The 25,082-nt window shown below is 36.3% G+C and overlaps 1 long non-coding RNA gene across 1 annotated transcript; it reads left to right on the top strand.

The window, feature by feature from the left end:
- The first annotated feature begins 8,847 nt into the window (after positions 1–8,847).
- On the top strand, positions 8,848–12,980 carry LOC140954097 (uncharacterized). The gene is made up of 3 exons (XR_012167485.1): positions 8,848–8,923; positions 11,433–11,533; positions 12,204–12,980. It is a non-coding gene; the product is annotated as an uncharacterized lncRNA (long non-coding RNA).
- Positions 12,981–25,082: the final 12,102 nt, after the last annotated feature.

The following is a 25,082-nucleotide window of genomic DNA, read 5'->3' as shown; positions in this document are numbered from 1 at the left end:
CCTCCAATCAAATCAGGATCAGTTGCCGCCATCTTACAGCTATAAGCCCCCCCTCAAATTTTTCGCCGCCCGATGAATTGCTAAATAAATCTCCATTGACTTAAATGAAGGCGGCAGATTATCAAGATCACCGATAAAAGCTACTTTAATGTCCAGCCTTTGCTGAAATGGTAAAAGGATAAGGCTTTAGTCCTCATCACGGCTTACCCCTTTTCCTCCACAATCTTTACCAAGCAGCCACTAGGTACTTAAAAGTATTCACTTCCTCAGCGGTCTTTCACTTGTTGTTCATATCTGCAAAAGTTACAAGAAACCAATACGGTGATTTTAGCAACTGATGAAGAACAAACTTTGTAACTTTGATATTGCAGTCGCCCCATGTAAGGGAATCCAGGACAGTCTTGGATTCTGGATTCCGAGTACTGGATTCCGGATTCCAGCACAGTGGATTCCGGATTCCAAAAAGAGCTGGATTCCATTTTTTTTCCGGTTTTAATGCTTTTCTTCGTACTTCGTTTTCGTGTTCGAATCGTGCTATATTGAAAGACGTTGTTAGAAGGCATAACAAGTTTGTTTTCTTTTTCGATTTACAAAATTACGGGAAGAAATGCATTACAGTTACGTTACAGTTCCGTAAGGGTTTATGGTATAATAATGAGGGGGACATTGGGGGACTGTCTACACCACAACACTGCAGAAAAAAATAACAAACACCGCATCACCGCAAAAAAACGTAGCGAAACACCGACATCGCAATTTAAAGTTTTGTCCTACGATTAATCTAATCCAAATCTCCATGTAATTGGGGATGGAGGATCTCGGAGCTGGTTAGTGATTAGTAGAGAGTGAGCAGTTGATACGAAGCCGTCGGAACGGGTCTTCTGATCGGTCAATAACTTCACTTCCGTTGCGGTGGTTGCAAATTTTTCATTGGTCAATAAAGAATAGTGCTTTTGAAGTCGGTTTTCATTGGTCGACTCAGAGTGAGACTGACCTCAGGACTCTATTTTTCACTTAATCTACTTTTGTGAACTCTATTTTCAGCCATGCAGATAGAAAAATGCATGCAACGCCCAGATTTCGCCTGTTATCCTTTTGTTTTGAAGTCTTTTTGCATAAAAAGACCATACAGATCATCCTTCGCTCCGGGTATGAAAAAGCAGTGAAATATTTACTATTTATTTATTTACCGCGGAAGGTTTAGCTCAGTCGGTAAATGCACCTAAAGCCAACCTTACACCTCGTTGGCCTGCTGCTTACGTGATTTTTGAAAACGTTTTAAAGGAAGGGACTAATATAGCCTGCAAGGCGTATTTTGCTGTGCGATCGATTTGAACTGTAAAAAAGTGATTCCAAGGAAGAGGTTGCCTGCCCCTCCTCATCGGGTCGCGCGTTAAAAGAAAAAAAACCGCCTAGGATTAATAAGGCCAGTGGTACCATGCCGTAGAAAATGATTCATTACCAAGGTCTTCCAAAGGTTTTGGTTAAAAATTGGCAATTTTTCCATCTTTTTATCATAGGCGACATAGGCCAGGAAAATTGTGTTTGAGAATATTCTAGGAAGAAAAAAAGCCTTTCCAGACTATAAAAATAACAAATTAAAAAAGTGGAAAATTTGCGATTTTTCCGGGGTTAGTCCATGGCTTTGGTTAAAAATTGGCAATTTTTCCATATTTTACTGAAATATAGGCAAAATAGCCCAGCAAAGTGTGTTTGAGAGCATTCTAGAAAGAAAAAAAGCCTTTCCAGACTATAAAAACAACAAGTTAAAAAGTTAAAAAAGTCAAAAATTTGGGATTTTTCCAAAGGGGTTGTCACTGGTTTTGGTCAAAAATTGGCAATTTTTCCATCTTTTAAACATTGGCAAAAAAGACAAGAAAAATGTGTCTGAAAATATTCTAGAAAGAAACAAAAGCCTTTCCAGACTATAAAAACAACAAGCTAAAAAGTTAAAAAAGTCAAAAATTTGGGATTTTTCCAAAGGGGTTGTCACTGGTTTTGGTCGAAAATTGGCAATTTTTCCATCTTTTTAACATTGGCAAAAAAGACAAGAAAAATGTGTCTGAGAATATTCTAGAAAGAAACAAAAGCCTTTCCAGACTATAAAACCAACAAGCTAAAAAAGGCGAAAATTTGGGATTTTTCCAAAGAAAATACTGTTGGTGTGATTTTGAGTGGTGCACGCGTAATACTTGTTTGTGATTGGTGTGCCTGTGTCCAGCAATTAATCCTGAGGGCCACAACCCCCAAAGACACCTCATGAAGTTTACACAACGTACGATTCCTTGTCGCTTCGGTTTCGAGCTGAAAACGCACGTGGCATGGCTCCATTTGCAACTGTAACTTGTCATGTCCGACGAAACGTTTCCATGGAACGAAGAGAATACGTCAGGTAACCTTTAATATTTATATTGTCGGTGTTGTTTCAATGCATTCACCCCTGAGTCTTCACTCCCGGTCAATAACGACAGTAAACCGTTTATTGCAGAAGCAACAAGCACAAGTAGCCTTTCGTTGCGTGTCCACTTTTCAGTCCGGTTGTCTATGGAGGACTTCATAAAGTCCTTTTGCAAAAGACAAGATGACTTTTTGTAGGGAAAATCTTGCTCGAGTAACCGACTTTTTTTGGCGGCTTACTAGCCGAACTGGGAACCAAAAGCAAACATGGCGGAGTCGATCGAAGTCGATGTTCGCTGAAAGGTTTCGGATTTTGTACGGATTCAAGTCCATCCTTTAAAAGGGAAACGCACTATTGAAAAGGTGCTTAGTGAACCGTTAAAGGGTTTAAAAACTTTGATGTTTCTTGTGGAATTGAGAAACGGGGCAGTTTTTCAATGTCTGTATTTTTTACTTGTTTTTCAGGTACTTCACGTGAGTTCAGTGTCCAGTGTAGCTGCAGAGTGACAACTACCTGGGCCGTTTGAGCAGGTGAGGTTAAAGTAAGAGACATTCCAACCCCTTCTGAGGGAAAATTGGGACGGTTTCTTCAGTCAGTCATCTACAGTAATTCTCTAGATAAACAGAATAAATCTGATGCAGAAACCTGGGTTGCCTTAAGTTAACTTTAACTTTATTATTCCATCGCTCATATTGTACAAACGCAGTAAAGCCAAAGCCGGGGGCTTATACGGCCTGTGGTCAGAATGACAGAAATTATTTTATATAGAAATGAAGACTGTGGGCTAAACTACAAAACTAAAACAAGTTACAAAACTGAAATTAAATAAGTTTACATGCATGCAGTCCTATAACAGTCCATAAGTAGTGACAAATAAACTAACAATAAGCTATGAAAATCCTGCGCTAGTTCAATTTAGGCTTAAAAAGTGAAGTTTTAGTTTCTTTTTGAAGCTAGTATTAAATATTTTATTTTAGTCAGTAATTGTAACCTAACACTAAATAGAAGTGATAAGCTGATAGTAAAAAAACACACTTCATTTTCCAGAAAAGTGTCTGTGCATGGCAAATTGAACATGAAGTATGTAATCCTCAGAGGCCAGAGCCATTCAAACCTGAACTAAAAGTGTGGATTAATCATGAAGAGGTAGGTAACACATCCTACATGGGTGTAGACATAACTGGATCCCTTTTTTTGGATCCCTTTTTGGGCCACTGATTTCCTTTAAATAGAGAGAATTCATATAACTCATTTCTTATATGCTAATGAAAACCGCTAAATGCTAATGCGAAGAACAATGGAGAAGACATGCACCAAACTGGACACTGCTACAAATTCTTAATTGAAAGAGAGTTCGAATCATGTCTTCTGTTGATTTTACGTGCGGGATGCCGAAGTTTCATCCACCTTTCTCCCAAACAAATGTTCAAATACCTGAAATACTGGGAAAAGTACATCTCAACCGCTGGAGTTTTCCTCACTATAAAGACTGAAAGTTGTTAAACAAGTGATGCTGCAGTTTTTTGGTCTGGCTGTGGAAACTGAAAAGACCACAAAAATCAGCAAAAAGGCAAGTATATTTAAAAGTACTGCTGTTGCCTAGTACAGAATATTCTTGATTCAGATAACTATCATTAATTTTGTTTTGGAACATTCCAACATTCCAACGTGAATTGCCAGTGAGTACAAAAGCTGCTCATTAAACAACATTGTGTGCGTCATTTTCATATAAGGAACGGATTATACGGAATTGCACCTATATATTATAAAGAAATAACAAAAATCAACTAATTTCAAAAAGCAAGCAAGCAAATAATTAAGTCCCATACCTTCATTGTCAGGGTTGTCACTAAGATTTCAAGTTGCCGGGTAAATACAACAAGTAGGCAGGGAATCAAACGGCTAGGGATTTCTTTTGGTTCTATTTTTCTTCTATTTTCCAATAAAAGTAGCCGGGGGCCACTCTCTTAGTAGCCGGGGGAAATCCCCGGCCCCCGGCTCTTAATGACAACCCTGATTGTCTCTTGCTTTTTTTACTACAAGGCTCGAAAGGTGACTGCAGAAAGAGCTTGCCAGATAGACATTAACTTTCCAAGGTTGTCCTTAGCCTGACCACCTACTACATCTATTATCATCAGTATCTGCAAGACTTTGCGTGTTGTTTAAATGCGATGACTGCTTGCGACTTGGCTTGCAACTGCTACGACTGCTACTACTAAAAACTCCATTAAAACTATTTACTGTACAGGATCCAATGAAATAGGCCAATTGCGGGTATTTTTAGGTGACAATCACCAAATGAGGATGAACAAGCTTGAGAAAAATTATGAGAAACACCAGTCATAGAATTTGAATTTTTTGCATGTCTTGTCAACCAAATAACGTGACTGTTATCTTCATATGTGAAAATATCATGGTTGCTATGGTTACATTATAAAACATGCCTTTCACACCAAAAAAAATGCCAGTGGTTTGGCATTTCAGTTGTGTTTACATGATAAATAGAACATTACATGACCACTTGGAGATACGAAATTTCTCTTCTGGTGTTGAAAAATTAATGTTTCATGAGGTAGTGATATTTGAAGAAAAAATTTTGTATCTCTGTGCTGAGATAAAAGGAAAAGCAAGAGATATCTGTGGAAACCTTGTAAAAAGACATCACTTAAGGCACCACACTGAAGCTGTCTGTAAAATACTGAAGACATCTTATATTGTGTACTTCCAGAAAATGTCCATACCTTACCTTGAAGGGAACGAACGTTGTTGATAATATTTTTGGCAATTTCTTGCTGTATGGCATCTGATAACCTCCAGGACACCGTTAGCTAATGGAGGTGATGCCTCACACTACCGACTACAGGAGTAATGTCATCTGCAAAAGAACCAGCTACATTCAAACTAAACACCACGTGAACTTTGATTACTTCAATTTAGTTAGAACATGTTACAACAAAGCTTAGAACACAATCAAATTTAATATGATGGATCAAATATGTAATAAAGCAACAGCTAGATAGCCGGAAGTTTACTCACAAGCTGATGACAATTGTATTACACTGTAAGGAAAACTATGACGTAAGCCATGAAGAAAAGCATTTAGCCCACTGTAGATAAAAGATGGTAAACACAAACAATAATGCTTGTTTTGAAGACCGGTAACAGTGAAACAGTTGATAGCTTGCTCAACAGAGAAGCTGACATTTGATATTTATATTTTAATATTTATATTTTCCCCTGGAAAAAAACTCTGTAAGCAACCCTTAACTCCCTCGGAAATTGCCTCGTTTTGGACTCCCTCCCCCCGGAATTTCCATTGCCCTTTGTGGGGATTATGGATATTTTCTGGAACTACTCACTACATTTAGCAAAGGGAGGCCATAGATGAAAACAAGAGTTTTAAAATTTCTCCAGCAAATCAACCTTCTTACTGGACAGAAATACAAATACAGCTACTGCAAATGCAAACTACAAATATACAACTACTACAAATGTCGCCCTTCAGAGTGCTCATTGGCTACTGATTCAGATAAATTCATTTTTTGTAAACATTATTTCTCCTGAATAATGTTCATGTTTTACATCTTTGTCTTTTTTGTAAGAATAAAATGGTGGGAATGATGCTACATGTTCAGTTGAACGATGCATCAGATTTCAACATGTCCAGATGAGAAAGTTTGACAGGGACAGAAGGAACTAATAACCTTCCAACTTCAGGTAGGTTTAACCCATAAAACCCTAATGAGCGTTAGTCTAAATAAAGGAAATTTGGGGACCAAACGAGGCCAAACGGTATGATTCGCACCCACGTACAACCTTCAAGTTAGATCTGCTGTTGTTCTACTGATTAATGCCGTGAACCCTGCATAGAGTAAGTCGTGGGCAATATTGTGTGGCGGACCGCGTAGAGGGAAGAACGTTTAACCCTTCAAACCGTAAGATCAAAATCTGAATTCTCATTTGTTGCCCCTATTCATTTCCTATAGATGTAGTGAGCACAAGTTGATAAAATGTCAAGCAAATTTATCTTATAGGTGATCATGTGCGTAATTCTCATGACCACTCTGTTTTACAAAGCATTGATATCAGTTACAAACAGAAATTTCATGCTGATCACTCTCAGGGCTTAGAGGGGTAAACGTTCATATCTCATAATCTATTATCAGCCATAGCACTGTGTAGCAAATGATGAAACATACAATTATCTCTGGAGCTACGAAAAATCCTATAAACCCCAAGCAACGTTATCGCTACTTTATGTATGTACCCATCCATAATAAAAAAGAATACTACAATCTTTATTTTAACGTTTTGTTATCCTTTCTTTTAGAGTTCCTGTCGCTGCCTAGCTGCGGCGAAATTGATGTATAAGCTGCTGCATGTTCGGAGGTACGTTCTTAGCGGGAGAGAATTTCGTTCTCGGCATCGACAAGTGAGTGCTTTGAGTTTGCAAGTCTTCCCCTTTCCAGATTTCCGCCATTTTCACCTTTAATGTCTTCTCCTTTTCTGTTCCATTACAGAGCACATCAACATTTTTTACCCCAATCTAAAATTATTAACGCGGGCAACGGGAATCCTGGTTTGTTTGGGAACTGATTTTTTGTGTGAAATCGACGGGGTGTATAGGCGTTGAGACGTATCTTGCGTAAACCGCTGACACTCAAAACCGATATTACACAAAAAATCAGGGAACAGAGAAACCCAGGGATACCAATCAAAAATTATTAACGCGGGCAACGGGAATCCTGGTTTGTTTGGGAACTGATTTTTTGTGTAAAATCGACGGGGTGTAGAGGCGTTGAGACGTGTCTTGCGTAAACCGCTGACACTCAAAACCGATATTACACAAAAAATCAGGGAACAGGGAAACGTAGGGATACCAATCAAAAATTATTAACGCGGGCAACGGGAATCCTGGTTTGTTTGGGAACTGATTTTTTGTGTGAAATCGACGGGGTGTATAGGCGTTGAGACGTATCTTGCGTAAACCGCTGACACTCAAAACCGATATTACACAAAAAATCAGGGAACAGAGAAACCCAGGGATACCAATCAAAAATTATTAACGCGGGCAACGGGAATCCTGGTTTGTTTGGGAACTGATTTTTTGTGTAAAATCGACGGGGTGTATAGGCGTTGAGACGTATCTTGCGTAAACCGCTGACACTCAAAACCGATATTACACAAAAAATCAGGGAACAGGGAAACGTAGGGATACCAATCAAAAATTATTAACGCGGGCAACGGGAATCCTGGTTTGACTGGGAACTGATTTTTTGTGTAAAATCGACAGGGTGTATAGGCGTTGAGACGTATCTTACGTAAACCGCTGACACTCAAAACCGATATTACACAAAAAATCAGGGAACAGAGAAACCCAGGGATACCAATCAAAAATTATTAACGCGGGCAACGGGAATCCTGGTTTGTTTGGGAACTGATTTTTTGTGTAAAATCGACGGGGTGTATAGGCGTTGAGACGTATCTTGCGTAAACCGCTGACACTCAAAACCGATATTACACAAAAAATCAGGGAACAGGGAAACGTAGGGATACCAATCAAAAATTATTAACGCGGGTAACGGGAATCCTGGTTTGACTGGGAACTGATTTTTTGTGTAAAATCGACAGGGTGTATAGGCGTTGAGACGTATCTTACGTAAACCGCTGACACTCAAAACCGATATTACCCAAAAAATCAGGGAACAGAGAAACGTAGGGATACCAATCTAAAATTGTTAACACGGGCAACGGGAATCCTGGTTTGTTTGGGAACTGATTTTTTGTGTAAAATCGACGGGGTGTATAGGCGTTGAGACGTATCTTGCGTAAACCGCTGACACTCAAAAGCGATATTACACAAAAAATCAGGGAACGGAGAAACGTAGGGATACCACTCTAACTCGGGTACTTTTCAAATTGGAAACTTATGCTAACTTCTTAGTTTCTTCCTATCTCTACAGGCGATGGTAGCACGCGTTGGGATTACCAAGCAAACTCTATTGATCATGATCATTTCTTCCGCTTTCTTTTTTAAAGAGAGGGCGGTCCACACTACTACAATCTAAAATTATCAACGCGGACAACGGGAATCCTGGTTTGTTTGGGAACTGATTTTTGTGGAAATTCGACGGAATGTATAGGCGTTGAAACGTTTTTTGGGTAAACCGCTGACACTCAAACCGATAACACAATAAATCAGGGAACAGAGAAACGTAGGGATACCAATATTGGAAACTTATGCTAACTTCTTACTTTTTTCCATCTCTACAGGTGAGGGTAGCACGCTTTGGGATCGCCAAGTATACTTTATTAATCATGATTCTTTTTTTTCCCGCTTTCCTAGATTTCTAACGTTTTCCTTTTTATCTCTAGTATTTTTGTTTTAGATGGTCCACAACACTGGACTTTGTAGGCTTTGACTTTTATTCAGTCTTTCAGGGTCAAAGCAAAATTATTGGGTAGAGGTTAGATTCCTGGACCCTGACTGACCACACACTGCTGCTTTTGCTTCAAGTTTGGCTGGTGAGTATATCACGTTACAAATTTCTTTTAATTTTCCTTTTTAATATCTAGTCATTTTGAAGAAGCGACTTTTTAAAACATTTAGCTTTAAAAAATTGCGAAAAAACTTTTCTTAAAAACATTTAATAAATTTTAAAAAAGGTAAAAAATACACGACTTTTCGACATTACCGGATTTCATTATCAAGTGAAAAGAGGTGCATTAAGCAATAGACCACACTTTCTATCGGTTTACCGGCGTGATAACCCACGCGGGATGTTGGGAGAACAAGAGAACAGCTTGTAAATCACGAGCCGAAGGCGAGTGATTTACAAGCTTTTCGAGTGTTCTCCCAACATCTCAAGTGGGTTATCACGCCGGTAAACCCATAGAAAGTGTGGTCTATTGCTTTCATAAAATAACTTTTAGTAGAATGGAGTCTTTTAGGTAAAAAAATATGCTTTTAGTACCGTGATCAAGTCATGTCTTCTCTGTAAAGTCATCATAAGCCAATCAAGACTCACGACTTAATAGCGCTGAACTTTCTCAAAACTCAGTTCAGTCAAACAACAAACAACAGCACTTCAAAACACGAGTTTTTGCGCTCATTACATGATAACTTATGAAAGCTGTTTTATAGGAAAAGTCAACACATATTCATGCGAACGTACAATGAAAGAATACGTTCATGGTTTGTTTACTACAGAAGTAGAAATTAATTGAACATCAGACTGTACGCAGCTGTATTTTGTTGAGTCGATCCGTAAAAATTTCGTGCTTACAGACGGAACTGGCAGCTATTGTAATGGAGGACTTCATTCACTTTTTACGAGCCTCAGTGGTTTAAGATCTGTTTTCTGGACTTTATTATGATCAAGAAATGCTGCGGTAACGACATGGCTGCATTTGCGAAGTTGTCGCATTAACTTTATATGCACAGACAGCGACCGATGGAAATATGTCAGTGTTGAAGAAAGGTTTCTTTGCCGTAGCCACATATTGGCGCTAATATTTGTCGATTTGTGAAGTCAGGTGGTTTGAGGTAGGTTATGGCATCGATATCGCCAAATAATTTGTGCAAATGTTGGAAAAAACAAGCCCGAAACTCTGACATCTTTCATCATCGTTGGCAGCTTGTTTACAACCTACAGCGGCCGATTTTGTACCATATCTTGATCAGAGATCTCTTTTTGGAACAATGTCTTTCATTAAGGAATTTAATTTTGACATAAAATAAATCAAGAATGCTAAAACTATCCGTTTTGTTGCTGGTTGGCACATGGTTAAGTTTTCCTAGAGACTTTCTACACCAGAAATTCACACAGTCGTTGTCTTTCTCTGTGATTTGGCATCGTCGTGAAATGCAAACTGCTTTCCAGCTTTGTGCTTTATAACTTCTAAAGCTATGGCTTTCGCGAATTCTGACCCTCAGTAATAAAGTGTGGAAACCAACGCGTTTAATATTAAGAAGGGCTACGGTAAGTAACTTGTTCCGTTTTTTAGCCTTTCTAAAATCGTTGTTTGCAGATCAATATAGCGGGTTTTGTTTATGGCTCGTGGTCCGGATGCCTTTTTCTATGGGTTTACCGGTATAATAAACCATAGGTTTTTGACCAATCAGATCACGCGTACTATCTCAGTTATTTTATAAATATCAATGTTCTATAAATACAAGAAAAACAGTAGTTCATGAAAAGGAAAGTAGCATATAAAAATATGTTACAAGTCAAACAAAGAGGTTAGAACTGATGGAGTCACTCTGAGTGTTGAGGCTAGGCCTCAGTTCTTTGATGAATAGCGTTTCGTAAACGAGGCAGTCAAATTTCTCGTGGCATTTCTTGAGAACGCGAAATTGGCCGTCATTGAGAAGATTTTTGCAGTCACTGTGCGCTTCTAATAAATGTTTACCGATAGCTGAATACTTGTGTTCGGCAATGCTTTGATGAAAGTGTCGGCCTGTGTAGCCAACATAATCTGCATCACACAGATCACGTGCAAATTTGTAAACAACGCATTGCTGATTTACAAAACTCGGCTTAATTTCTTTAGGCTTAAGATCTTGCTCCAATTTTTTGCTCACAAAAAAAGCTCATAAATTCTACCGTTAATATGTTTATTCAATACATTGCAACTAAGCCAGAAAAGAAAACCGACGATGGCAACACGATCAGCATAGTTCTTCCATTCAAAGATCAGATAGCCGCTAACGCAGTGCGTAGGCAATTGCGTGATCTCAGCAATAAGATTGCCATCACTTTACAGCCCCCTCTTAGGAAAAAATGCGGGAGAGGAGCGTCCGTAAACAGCCTAAACAATTTTCCCTTGTACTGAACTTGTGGAAGAATTATGCGATATCAGCCAGGACCCATAAAACTGTTATTCTTACCTTAGATTTCTCCTTTTTATTGCCAATACAGCTAATCAAATCAATTGTAGTGGTTAGTGTCCAATTGCTATTTTAGATCTGAGACTAAGGGGGCAGTTTACAGAGTTTTAAAAGCTAATTTATAATGCTTCCTTGTTTTATGAGGATCTGCCAAAGCAAAACGACAAGAGTAAGAAAGTGGAAGAGGAAGATTAGTAAACTGGACAAGGACATCAGGGATAAAACATCGGTCGCACTGAATCGAAGTAAGTTTACAAGTCTTTCGCCAAGAAAAATAACGGAAAAACCTTACTCAGTAAAATGTCTATCAAAAGGCCCGGGAGAGGCTTTTTTCCAGTCACTGTTGAAGGAGGAATACCAAGAAGAAGAGAGGCCATTGCTGGTTTGCACGTGAGGTCACGGCGGCCATATTGGAGGTCAAGAACAAAAGCGTTTCTCTCCTCTGGTAACTTAACTCTGTTTTCATGTAAATTCTTCAAGAAAAATTCTATTGTATTGACCCTCAACATGGCCGCCTTGTCACGTGGTTGCAAACCAAGAATTGGAGAAGGTTGCTTGATACATTCTGTTGAAGGGGGTGAAAAGATTACACCAAAGTTTCAATTTAGCGGCCCTGCAGACCAAAGTCTGATTCAGCCTTTTATGGAGCCATTTGAACTCAATTTCAACCAAAAAGAGCCCTTTAAAAAGCCTATTCCAGCCCACGCTGGGACGTATTTCAATCCTTGGGTCCAAATTAGCCCTAGATAATCGTATTGTATTGTTGTTGATAATTCATGTTAACATAACGTTTACCACATAACCTATGCCAACTACCAACAGATGTGGTTAACACTGGATACTCATACGGCCATTTACATTCTTAACATCCGATAATTAATGGACAATTTTAATTTTATTTCTCATAATTAACAGCTAAACAAGGAAAGAGAACCTTGAGCCCCAATATAGTGTCGCATCTAACAGAGAAGCGGAACTTATCAGAATTGTTGTTCTGTGAAATAAAACTGGATTGTAAGAACAAGGCACTGAATGTGGAACAGAAGGATTGGTTAAATGCTGCAGGAATTTATGTCCTCTTCAAAACCATATCAGCAGATGAGATCAAGATTAAGTCACTTTTACAGGAAACATTTCGATGAAAATAGGATGCTTTAAAACTAACCTTCGTTTTAGGCGGCCGTTTCTTTTTACTAAGTAAAAGTCCCGTAGGAAGGACTATGGAGCTTGAGCCTTGGTTCCTACCCAGATTTCCTGCCCGCATTTTTTACCCTCGGGGTTTTTTGCAATGGGGCAGGTTTTTTCTGGCCTCCGTCTGACCGCTTTTATTTCAGTTGTAAGCGGTAGCTCAACTCTGCCAGATTTCAGTCTTGCTTCGTTTTTTAGCAATATCTTTCAATTTACTCTAAGGTCAGTTGACCCAGAATAGGTTATAAGTTTTGGCGACATAAATTAAGATTGACTTTAGAATGTACACCTCCAGCCAGGGATGTGAACTGTATAATATACCCTTGGCTATTAGCCTGTGAGCTTGGTTGGGTACATGAGTAATAGCAGTGCTTTGGGAAAAACTGAGAAAACTTGAATTATTCGCAGCTTACACGTACACTAGTTGGCTATATCGTTTTACATGGATGCTCCTTGCCAAGCCCTCCAAAAATAAACGTATGTGCTTAGACACTAACCATTATTTAACAGTAGGAACTTTGTACATTAGTTCAAAAATTGAAATTAAAAATGTTTTCCTTCATTATAGTCAGAGAAAACAACCGACATTTGGCGACGCTACCACTGGTTTCCCTGCCGAATGACCTCTGAAAAATGGGCGCAGAAATTCCATACTGATGAGGCGTCACTACCCAGATCTGGGTAGTGCTTCTGATTGGTCGTGCCACGTGGGAAATTTGATTCAACCAATGAGAAGCACTACCCAGATCTGGGTAGTGACGCGTCATCAGTATGGAATTTTCTGTGCTCGTTTCTCAGACGTCATTTGGCGGGGGAACCAGTGATAGCGTCGCCAAATGTCGGATGTTTTCTCGGGCTATTTTCATTGGTGTATATTTGTTGTTTACTTCACATATACGCATACTCGAGCGAGTGCTATCTTCAAAGACATTGCAATCGTTCTCAAACGCTAGGTTTACGATCAGTGCATCTTACTAACAGTCACCTACGGATATGTGACCTGGAATCTTACGAAACAACAAATCTTGAAACTCAGAACTATGCAGAGAGCGCATGTGAGAATCATGGCGAGATCGTAAAACAGCTCATTGGATCCGAGAAGAAACCAAAGTAACAGATATCATGGAAATAATAAGCAAACTCAAATGGAACTGGGCTGGTTATTTGGCGAGAAGAACGGACAACCGTTGGACAATCAGCATTACGTTCAGGACGCGCCGGGGACACGCAAGGAACCGAGGAAGACCAAGGACGAGATGAAGGGAAGACTTGCATGGTTTCCAAAACCTGTAACCGTGTCGCGCAAAAAGTAGTTCAGTAGAGGTCAGTGGGGAAGGCCCACGTCTATCGACCAACGTTCAACGGCTGAAACTGAACTGAACACAACCGTAAGTTAACATAAGCACGTCTCATGCTCCTTAAACAAGCATTCGACAAACAGCACCGTCCTTTTTCAAGTAAAATATGGCACATCTGGTGTGGTCATGATAACACCTACACAACATACAAATATTCTACCACCTCAAATTCAACAGATTCTTGAACTTTTGCTCAAGTTTCTCTTTCAAAGGTCTTGGTCTGGATGGATTTGTGCAACCTCAGTACGCACCCAAGATATGTTGACGAACAGGAGATTAAAGAGTTTCAGGCATATTAGACGGAAAATATTTCTGATAGTGCAAACGTCCGTCGGAGCATTTGAAGAAAATTGCTTGCACAAAATATAAACGCATCATAGTGGCGACCAGCGAAAGGTTTCTAAAGACGGGCTATAAAGCCATGGGGGCAAACAGTATTCGCTAAGTAAGCAAGAATTTTAAATTCTAAGAAATAATATTTGAAGACGTTTTAGACAGAAAAGAATCGTTTTCTCGCCTATAAAAATATGCATTTGAGATAAAGATAGAAAGAAAGGTAGAAAAAATTGAATCTTTTTCATTTTATGTGTTTGAGAAACACTGCCTAGAAATAATACTCTAAAAGTTTTGATAGAAAAAAAACCGTTTCTACCCTTTAAAAAATATACAGTTCAGATAGTAGCATTTCTGTATATTTTCCCAGGTCAAAAAGTAAAACTTTTTTCATTTCCTGTTTTTAGGTAAATTGATCTTAAAAATAATGTTTGGGATCTTTAAATAGAAAAGAATCGTTTCTAGCCTATAAAAATATGCACTTTAGATAGTCTCATTTTTCTAAAGGGGTTAACCCATGATTTTGGTCAAACAACAGCACTTTTTGCATTTCGGCGTTTGGGCAAAAATCATCTTAAAATAATGTTTGGGGATCATTTCGACAGAAAAGAATCGGTTCTGACCTTTAAAAATTTGCACTTCAGATAGTCACACTTTTGCGTATTTTCCAAAGTGGTTAACCCATGATTATCGCCCAAAAACGGATTTTTTTTAAGTATCTGTTTCTGGGCAAAAATGACCTTCTAGCCTTAGACTTCAGATAGTCGCATTTTTTTAATTATTTTTCAAAGGGTTTAATCCATGATTACACCCTTACAGCCGTTACAACCCTTCCAGCCCTTACACCCTTAAAGCCCCTTACAGACTATAAAAACAACAAGTCAAAAAGTCGAAAAAATCGGATTTTTCCAAAGGGGTTAGTCCATGGCTTTAGTCAAAAATTGGCAATTTTTCCATATTTTTAATATAGGAAAAATAGCTAATCAAAATGTGTTTGAATGTATTCTAGAAAGAAAAAAAGCCTTTCCAGACTATAAAAACAACAAGTTAAAAAGTCGAAAATTTGGGATTTTTCCAAAATAGTCCATGGTTTTGGTCAAAAACTGGCAATGTTTTAATCTTTATATTAAAGGAAAAATGTGTTTAGGGATATTGTACAAAGAAAAAAAGCCTTTCCATACTATAAAAATAGCAAGTTGAAAAAATGGAAAACTTAGGATTTTACCAATGGGGTTAATCCACGGTTTTGGTTAAAAATTGGCAATTTTTCAACCTTAAAATTTTATCATAGTCGAAATAGGCCAAGAAAATGTGTTTCAGAATATTCTAGGAAGAAAAAAAAACGCCTTTCTAGGCTATAAAAACAAGAAGTTCAAAAGGTCAAAAAATTGACGTCTATCCAAAGGGGTTAAACCATGGTTTTGTTCCAAAAATGGCCATTTTTCCAACTTTTTTTTTTTAGCCAATACAGGCCAGGAAAATGTCTTTTACGATATTCTAGAAAGAAAAAACGCCTTTCTAGACTATAAAAACAAGAAGGTCAAAAACTCGACAAATTGACATTCTTCCAAAGGGGTTAGCCCATGGTTTAAGTGAAAAAATGGCCATTGTACGAACCTTTTTTTATAAAGCAGTATAGGCAAGAAAAATGACTTTTACGATATTCTAGAACGAAAAATCACCTTTCTAGGCTATAAAAACAAGAAGTTCAAAAAGTCCAAAAATTGAAATTTTCTAAAGAGGTTAACCCATGGTATTGGTCCAAAACTGGCCATTTTTCCGACGTTTTTTCTTAGGCAATATAGGCCAGGAAAATGTGTTTTACAATATTCTAGAACGAAAAATGCCTTTGTAGGCTATAAAAAAAAAAGATGTTTAAAAAGTCGAAAAATTGACATTTTTCTAAAGGGGTTAACCCATGGTTTTGGTCCAAAAATGGCCATTTTTCCACTTTCCTTTTTTTAGGCAATATAGGCCAGGACAATGTCTTTTACGATATTCTAGAACGAAATATCGCCTTTCTAGGCTATAAAAACAAGAAGTTCAAAAAGTCCAAAAATTGAAATTTTTCTAAAGGGGTTAACCCATGGTTTTGGTCCAAAAATGCCCATTTTTCGACCTTTTTTTTTAGGCAATAAAGGCGAGGAAAATGTCTTTTACGATATTCCAGAACGAAAAAACGCCTTTCTAGGCTATAAAAACAAGAAGTTTAAAAAGTAAAAAAATTGACACTTTTCCAAAAGGGTTAACCCATGGTTTTGGTCCAAAAGGGGCCATTTTACGAACCTGTTTTTTTTAAAGGCAATATAGGCCAGAAAAATGACTTTTGCAATATTCTAGAACGAAAAAACGCCTTTCTAGGCTATAAAGACAAGAAGTTCCAAAAGTCGAAAAATTGAAATTTTTCCAAAGGGGTTAACCCATGGTAATGGTTCGAAAATGGCCGTCTTTCCGACTTTTCTTCTTAGGCAATATATGCCAAAAAATGTGTTTTTACGATATTCTAGAACAAAAAAAAAATGCCTTTCTAGGCTATAAAAACCAGAAGTTCAAAAAGTCGAAAAATTGACATTTTTCTAAAGGGGTTAACCCATGGTTTTGGTCCAAAAATTCCCATTTTTCCAACTTTATTTTTTTAGGCAATATAGGCCAGGAAAATGTTTTTTACCATATTCTAGAACGAAAGAACGCCTTTCTAGGCACTAAAAACAAGAAGGTCAAAAACTCGACAAATTGACATTTTTCCAAAGGGGTTAGCCCATGGTTTAAGTGAAAAAATGGCCATTGTACGAACCTTTTTTTTTAAAGCAGTATAGGCAAGAAAAATGACTTTTACGATATTCTATAACGAAAAATCACCTTTCTAGGCTATAAAAACAAGAAGTTCAAAAAGTCCAAAAATTGAAATTTTCTAAAGAGGTTAACCCATGGTATTGGTCCAAAACTGGCCATTTTTCCGACGTTTTTTCTTAGGCAATATAGGCCAGGAAAATGTGTTTTACAATATTCTAGAACGAAAAATGCCTTTGTAGGCTATAAAAAAAAAAGATGTTTAAAAAGTCGAAAAATTGACATTTTTCTAAAGGGGTTAACTCATGGTTTTGGTCCAAAAATGGCCATTTTTCCACTTTCCTTTTTTTTAGGCAATATAGGCCAGGACAATGTCTTTTACGATATTCTAGAACGAAATATCGCCTTTCTAGGCTATAAAAACAAGAAGTTCAAAAAGTCCAAAAATTGAAATTTTTCTAAAGGGGTTAACCCATGGTTTTGGTCCAAAAATGCCCATTTTTCCAACTTTTTTTTTTAGGCAATAAAGGCGAGGAAAATGTCTTTTACGATATTCCAGAACGAAAAAACGCCTTTCTAGGCTATAAAAACAAGAAGTTTAAAAAGTAAAAAAATTGACACTTTTCCAAAAGGGTTAACCCATGGTTTTGGTCCAAAAGGGGCCATTTTACGAACCTGTTTTTTTTAAAGGCAATATAGGCCAGAAAAATGACTTTTGCAATATTCTAGAACGAAAAAACGCCTTTCTAGGCTATAAAGACAAGAGGTTCCAAAAGTCGAAAAATTGAAATTTTTCCAAAGGGGTTAACCCATGGTATTGGTTCGAAAATGGCCGTCTTTCCGACTTTTCTTCTTAGGCAATATATGCCAAAAAATGTGTTTTTACGATATTCTAGAACAAAAAAGAAATGCCTTTCTAGGCTATAAAAACCAGAAGTTCAAAAAGTCGAAAAATTGACATTTTTCTAAAGGGGTTAACCCATGGTTTTGGTCCAAAAATTCCCATTTTTCCAACTTTATTTTTTTAGGCAATATAGGCCAGGAAAATGTCTTTTACCATATTCTAGAACGAAAGAACGCCTTTCTAGGCACTAAAAACAAGAAGGTCAAAAACTCGACAAATTGACATTTTTCCGAAGGGGTTAACCCATGGTATTGGTCCAGAAATGGCCATTTTTCCGACTTTTCTTCTCAGGCAATATAGGCCAGAAAAATGTCTTTTACGATATTCTAGAACGAAAAAAATGCCTTTCTAGGCTATAAAAAAAAGAAGTTCAAAAAGTCGAAAAATTCACATTTTTCTAAAGTGGTTAAACCATGGTTTTGTAAAAACATGGCCATTTTTCCAACTTTTTTCTTTAAGCAATATAGGCCAGGAAAATGTCTTTTACGATATTCCAGAACGAAAAATCGCCTTTCTAGGCTAGAACAACAAGAAGTTTTAAAAGTCGAAAAATTGACATTTTTCCAAAGGGGTTAACCCATGGTTTTGGTCCAAAAATGGTCATTTTTTTAATGTTTTTTTTTTTAGGCAATAAAGGCCTGGGAAATGTCCTTTAGGATATTCCAGAACGAAAAAACGCCTTTCTAGGCTACAAAAATAAGAAGTTCAAAAAGTCGAAAAATTGTTATTTTTCCAAAGGGGTTAACCCATGAGTTTTGAACCAAAAATGGCCATTTTTCCATTTTTTTTTTTTTAACCAATATAGGCCAGGAAAATGTCTTTTACGATATTCCAGAACAAAAAAACGCCTTTCTAGGCAATAACAAAAAAGAAGTTCAAAAAGACAAAAAAGTTAAGTTTTTTCGAAAGGGGTTAACCCATGGTTGTGGTCCAAAAATGGCCATTTTAGGAACATTTTTTCCAAAGGCGATATAGGCCAGAAAAATGAATTTTACCATATTCTAGAGCGAAAAAACGCCTTTCTAGGCTATATAGACAAGAAGTTCAAAAAGTCAAAAAATTAACATTTTTGTAAAGGGGTTAACCCATTGTTTAGGTCCAAAAATGGCCATTTTTCCAACTTTTTCTCGTTAGGCAATAAAGGCCAGGAAAATGTGTTTTACGATATTCCAGAACGAAAAAAACGCCTTTCTACTCTATAAGAACAAGAATTTCAAAAAGTCGAAAAATTGACATTTTTCCAAACGGGTTAACCCATGGTATTGGTCCCAAAATGGAAATTTTTCTGACGTTTTTCCTTAGGCGATATAGGCCAGGGCAATGTCGTTTGCGATATTCTAGAACGAAAAATCGCCTTTCTAAGCTATAAAAACAACAACTTCAAAAAGTCAAAAAATTGAAATTTTTCTAAAGGGGTTAACCCATGGTTTTGATTCAAAAATGGAAATTTTTTTAACTTTTTTTTTTAGGCAATAAAGGCCAGGAAAATTTCTTTTACCATATTCGAGGACGAAAAAACGCCTTTCTAGCCTATAAAAACAAGAAGTTCAAAAAGTAAAAAAATTGACATTTTTCCAAAAGGGTTAACCCATGGTTTTGGTCCAAAAATTGCCATTTTTCTAACTTTTTTTTTTTAGGCAATATAGGCCAGGACAATGTCTTTTACGACATCTAGAAGGATAAATGGCCTTTTTAGGCTAAAACAACAAGAATGTTCAAAAAGTGGAAAAATTGACATTTTTCCAAAGGGATTAACCCATGGTTTTGGTCCAAAAATGGCCAATTTTTACGATATTCCAGAACGAAAAAAGCCTTTCTATGCTATAAAAACAGGAAGTTCAAAAAGTTGAAAACTTGACACTTTTCCAAAGGGGTTAACCCATGGTATTGAACCAAAAATGGCCATTTTTCCAACTTTTTTTTTTTAGGTAATATAGGCCAGGGCAGTGTCTTTTACGATATTCCAGAAAGAAAAATCGCCTTTCTAGGCTATAAAAACAAGAAGTTCAAATAGTAAAAAAAAACACATTTTTCCAAAGGGGTTAACCCATGGTATTGGTCCAAAAATGGCCATTTTTCCGCCTTTTATTCTTAGGCGATATAGGCCAGAAAATGACTTTTACGATATTCTAGAACGAAAAAACGCCTTTCTAGGCAATAAAAACAAGAAGTTCAAAAGTCAAAAAACTGATATTTTTCAAAAGGGGTTAACCCATGAGTTTTGGTCCAATAATGGAAATTTTTCCACTTTTTTTTTTTTAGGCAACATAGGCCAGAAAATGTCTTTTACGATATTCCAGAACGAAAAAACGCCTTTCTAGGCTATAAAAACAAGAAGTTCAAAAAGTCAAAAAATTGACATTTTTCCAGAGGGGTTAACCCATGGCTTTGGTCCCATAATAACCCTTTTAACGAACTTCTTTTTTTTAGCAGTATAGGCCAGAAAAATAACTTTTACGATATTCTAGAACGAAAAATCACCGTTCTAGGCTATAAAAACAAGAAGTTTAAAAAAACAAAAAATTGACATTTTTCCAAAGGGGTTAACACATGGTTTTGGTCCAATAATTTCCATTTTACGAACCTTTTTTTTTTAAGCAGCATAGGCCAGAAAAATAACTTACGATACTCTAGAACGTAAAATCACCTTACTAGGCTATAAAAAAAAGAAATTAAAAAAGACGAAAAATTGACATTTTTTTAAAGGGTTGAACCCATGGTTTTGGTCCATATATAGCCATTATTCTAACTTTTTTTTTTTAGGCAATATAGGCCAGGACAATGTCTTTTACGATATTCTAGAGCGAAAAATAGCCTTTCTAGGCTAGAACAACAAGAATGTTCAAAAAGACGAAAAATTGACATTTTTCCAAAGGGGTTTAACCCATGAGTTTTGAACCAAAAATGGCCATTTTACCACTATTTTTTTTAGGCAATATAGGCCAGGAAAATGTCTTTAACGATATTCCAGAAAAAAAAAAACGCCTTTATAGGCTATAAAAACAAGAAGTTCAAAAAGTCAAAAAATTGACATTTTTCCAAAGGGGTTAACCCATGGTTGTGGTCCAAAAATGGCCATTTTAGAACCATTTTTTCCAAAGGCAATATAGGCCAGAAAAATGAATTTTACCATATTCCAGAGCGAAAAAACGCCTTTCTAGGCTATAAAGACAAGAAGTTCAAAAAGTCGAAAAATTGAGATTTTTCTAAAGGGGTTAACCCATGGTATTGAACCAAAAATGGCCATTTTTCCAACTTTTTTTCTTTAGGCAATAAAGGCCAGGAAAAAGTTTTTTACGATATTCTAGAACGAAAAAACGCCTTTCTAGGCTATAAGAAAAAGAATTTCAAAAAGTCGAAAAATTGACATTTTTCCAAACGGGTTATTCCATGGTATTGGTCCAATAATGGAAATTTTTCTGACGTTTTTTCTTAGGCGATATAGGCCAGGGCAATGTCGTTTGCGATATTCTAGAACAAAAAATTGCCTTTCTAAGCTATAAAAACAACAAGTTAAAACAGTCGAAAAATTGAAATTTTTCTAAAGGGGTTAACCCATGGTTTTGATCCAAAAATAGCCATTTTTCGAACTTTTTTTTCAGGCAATAAAGGCCAGAAAAATGTCTTTTACGATCTATTCGAGAACGAAAAAACGCCTTTCTAGGCTATAAAAACAAGAAGTTCAAAAAGTGAAAAAAATTGACATTTTTCCAAAGGGGTTACCCATGGTATTGGTTCGAAAAATGGAAATTTTTCCAAATTTTTTTTTTAGCAAATATAGGCTAGGACAATGTATTTTACGATATTCCAGAACGAAAAAACGCCTTTCTAGGCTACAAAAACAAGAAGTTTAAAAAGTCGAAAAATTGACATTTTTCTTAAGGGGTTAACCCATGGTTTTGGTACAAAAATGGCCATTTTTTCGACGTTTTTTAGGAGGCAATATAGGCTTGGAAAATGTCTTTTGCGATATTCTAGACCGAGAAAATGCCTTTCTAGGCAACAAAAACAAGAAGTTTAAAAAGTCGAAAAATTGACATTTTTCTTAAGGGGTTAACCCATGGTTTTGGTCCAAAAAGAGCCATTTTTCCAACTTTTTTTTTTAGGTAATAAAGGCCAAGAAAATGTCTTTTACGATATTCCAGAACGAATAAACGCCTTTCTAGGCTATAAAAACAAAAAGTTCAAAAAGTCGAAAAATTAACATTTTTCTTAAGGGGTTCACCCATGCTATTGGTCCAAAATTGGACCGTTTTTTAGTAGGCAATATAGGCTAGGAAAATGTCTTTTACAATATTCTAGGACGAAAAAATGCCTTTCAAGCCTATAAAAACAAGATGATCAAAAAGTCAAAAAATTAACATTTTTCTTAAGGGGTTAACCCATGGTTTTGGTCCAAAAATGGCCATTTTTCCAACTTTCTTTTTTTTTAGGCTATAAAGGCCAGGAAAATGTCTTTTACGATATTTATGAACGAAAAAACGCCTTTTCAAAAAGTCGAAAAATTGACATTTTTCTAAGGGGTTAACCAATGGTTATTGTCCAAAAATGGCCATTTTTCCAAGTTTTTTTTTTTAGGCATTATAGGCCTGGACAATGTCTTTTTCGATATTCTAGACCAAAAAATCGCCTTTCTATGCTATAAAAACAAGAAGTTTAAAAAGTCGAAATATTGACATTTTTCTTAAGGGGTTAACCCATGGTTTTGGTCCAAAAATGGCCATTTTACCGACGTCTTTTCTTAGACGAAATAGCCAAGGAAAATGTCTTTTACGATATTCTAGAACGAAAAAATGCCTTTCTAGGCTATAAAAACAAGATGTTCCAAAAGTCGAAAAATTGACATTTTTCCAAAGGAGGTAACCCATGGTTTTGATCCAAAAATAGCCATTTTTCGAACTTTTTTTTCAGGCAATGAAGGCCAGAAAAATGTCTTTTACGATCTATTCGAGAACGAAAAAACGCCTTTCTAGGCTATAAAAACAAGAAGTTCAAAAAGTAAAAAAAATTGACATTTTTCCAAAGGGGTTACCCATGGTATTGGTTCGAAAAATGGAAATTTTTCCAAATTTTTTTTTTAGCAAATATAGGCTAGGACAATGTATTTTACGATATTCCAGAACGAAAAAACGCCTTTCTAGGCTACAAAAACAAGAAGTTTAAAAAGTCGAAAAATTGACATTTTTCTTAAGGGGTTAACCCATGGTTTTGGTCCAAAAATGGGCATTTTTTTAATTTTTTTTTTAGGCAATAAAGGCCACGAAAATGTCTTTTACGATATTCATGAACGAAAAAACGCCTTTTCAAAAAGTCGAAAAATTGACATTTTTCTAAGGGGTTAACCCATGGTTATTGTCCAAAAATGGCCATTTTTCCAATTTTTTTTTTTTTTTATGCATTATAGGCCTGGACAATGTCTTTTTCGATATTCTAGAACGAAAAATCGCCTATCTAGGCTATAAAATCAAGAAGTTCAAAAAGTCAAAAAATTGACATTTTTCGAAAGGAGGTAACCCATCGTTTTGGTCATAAAACGGCTATTTTTTCGACGTTTTTTATTAGGCATTATAGGCTAGGAAAATGTCTTTTACCATATTCTATGACGAAAAAATGCCTTTCTAGCCTATAAAAACAAGATGTTGAAAAAGTCGAAAAATTGACATTTTTCCAAAGGGGTTAACGCATGGTATTGGTCCAAAATTGGCATTTTTCCAAGTTTTTTTTTTAGGCCTTATAGGCCAGGACAATGTCTTTTACGATATTCTAGAACGAAAAATCGCCTATCTAGGCTATAAAAACAAGAAGTTCAAAAAGTCGAAAAATTGACATTTTTCTAAAATGGTTAACCCATGGTATTGGTCCAAAAATGGCCATTTTTCTAACTTTTTTTTTAAGGCAATATATGCCAGGACAATGTCTTTTACGATATTCTAGAACGAAAAATCGCCTTTCTAGGCTTATAAAAACTAGATGTTCACAAACTCGAAAAATTGACATTTTTCTAAAATGGTTAACCCATGGTATTGGTCCAAAAATGGCCATTTTTCCAACTCTTTTGTAGGCAATATAGGCCAGGAAATTGTCTTTTACGATATTCTAGAACGGAAAAATAACTTTTCTAAGCTATAAAAACAAGCAGTTCAAAAAGTCGAAAAATTGAAATTTTTCCAAAGGGGTTAATCCATGGTATTGGTTCAAAAATGGCCGTTTTCCCGAGTTTTCTTCTTAGCCAATATAGGGCAGAAAAATGTCTTTTACGATATTCTAGAACGAAAAAATGCCTTCCTAGAGTATAAAAACAAGAAGTTCAAAAAGTCGAAAAATTGACATTTTTCCAAAGGGTTAACCCATGGTATTGGTCCAAAATTGGCATTTTTCAAACTTTTTTTTGTTAGGCATTATAGGCTAGGACAATGTCTTGTACGATATTCTTGAACGAAAAATCGCCTTTCTAGGCTATAAAAACAAGAAATTCAAAAAGTCGAAAAATTGACATTTTTTCAAAGCGGTTAACCCATGGTATTAGTCCAAAAATGGCCATTTTTCTAACTTGTTTTTTCAGGCAAGATAGGCCAGGAAATTGTCTTTTATGATATTTTAGAACTAAAAAAATGCCTTTCTAGGATTTAAAAACAAGAAGTTTAAAAAGTCGAAAAAATGACATTTTTCTAAAAGGTTAACCCATGGTATTAGTCCAAAAATGGCCATTTTTCTAACTTTTTTTTTAGGCAATATATGCCAGGACAATGTCTTTTACGATATTCTGGAACAAAAAAATCGCCTTTCTAGGATATAAAAACAGGAAGTTCAAAAGGTCAAAAAATTGACATTTTTCTAAGGGGTTAACCCATGGTTTTGGTCCAGAAATGGCCATTTTTGCAAGTTGTTTTTTTAGGTGATAAAGGCCAGGAAAATATCTTTTACGATATTCCAGAACAAAAAAATGCCTTTCTAGGCTATAAAAAGAAGAAGTTCAAAAAGTCAAAAAATTAACATTTTCCCAAAGGAGGTAACCCATGGTATTGGTAGAACAATGGCCATTTTTTCAACTCTTTTTTTTAGGGGATATAGGCCAGGACAATGTCTTTTACGATATTCTAGAACAAAAAATCGCCTTTCTAGGCTATAAAAACAAGAAGTTTAGAAAGTCGAAATATTGACATTTTTCTTAAGGGGTTAACCCATGGTTTTGGTCCAAAAATGGCCATTATTCCAGCGTTT

This window comes from Porites lutea, chromosome 12, assembly GCF_958299795.1.
Source record: "Porites lutea chromosome 12, jaPorLute2.1, whole genome shotgun sequence".
NCBI lineage: Eukaryota > Metazoa > Cnidaria > Anthozoa > Scleractinia > Poritidae > Porites > Porites lutea.
This window is presented reverse-complemented; position numbering and strand designations above follow the sequence as displayed.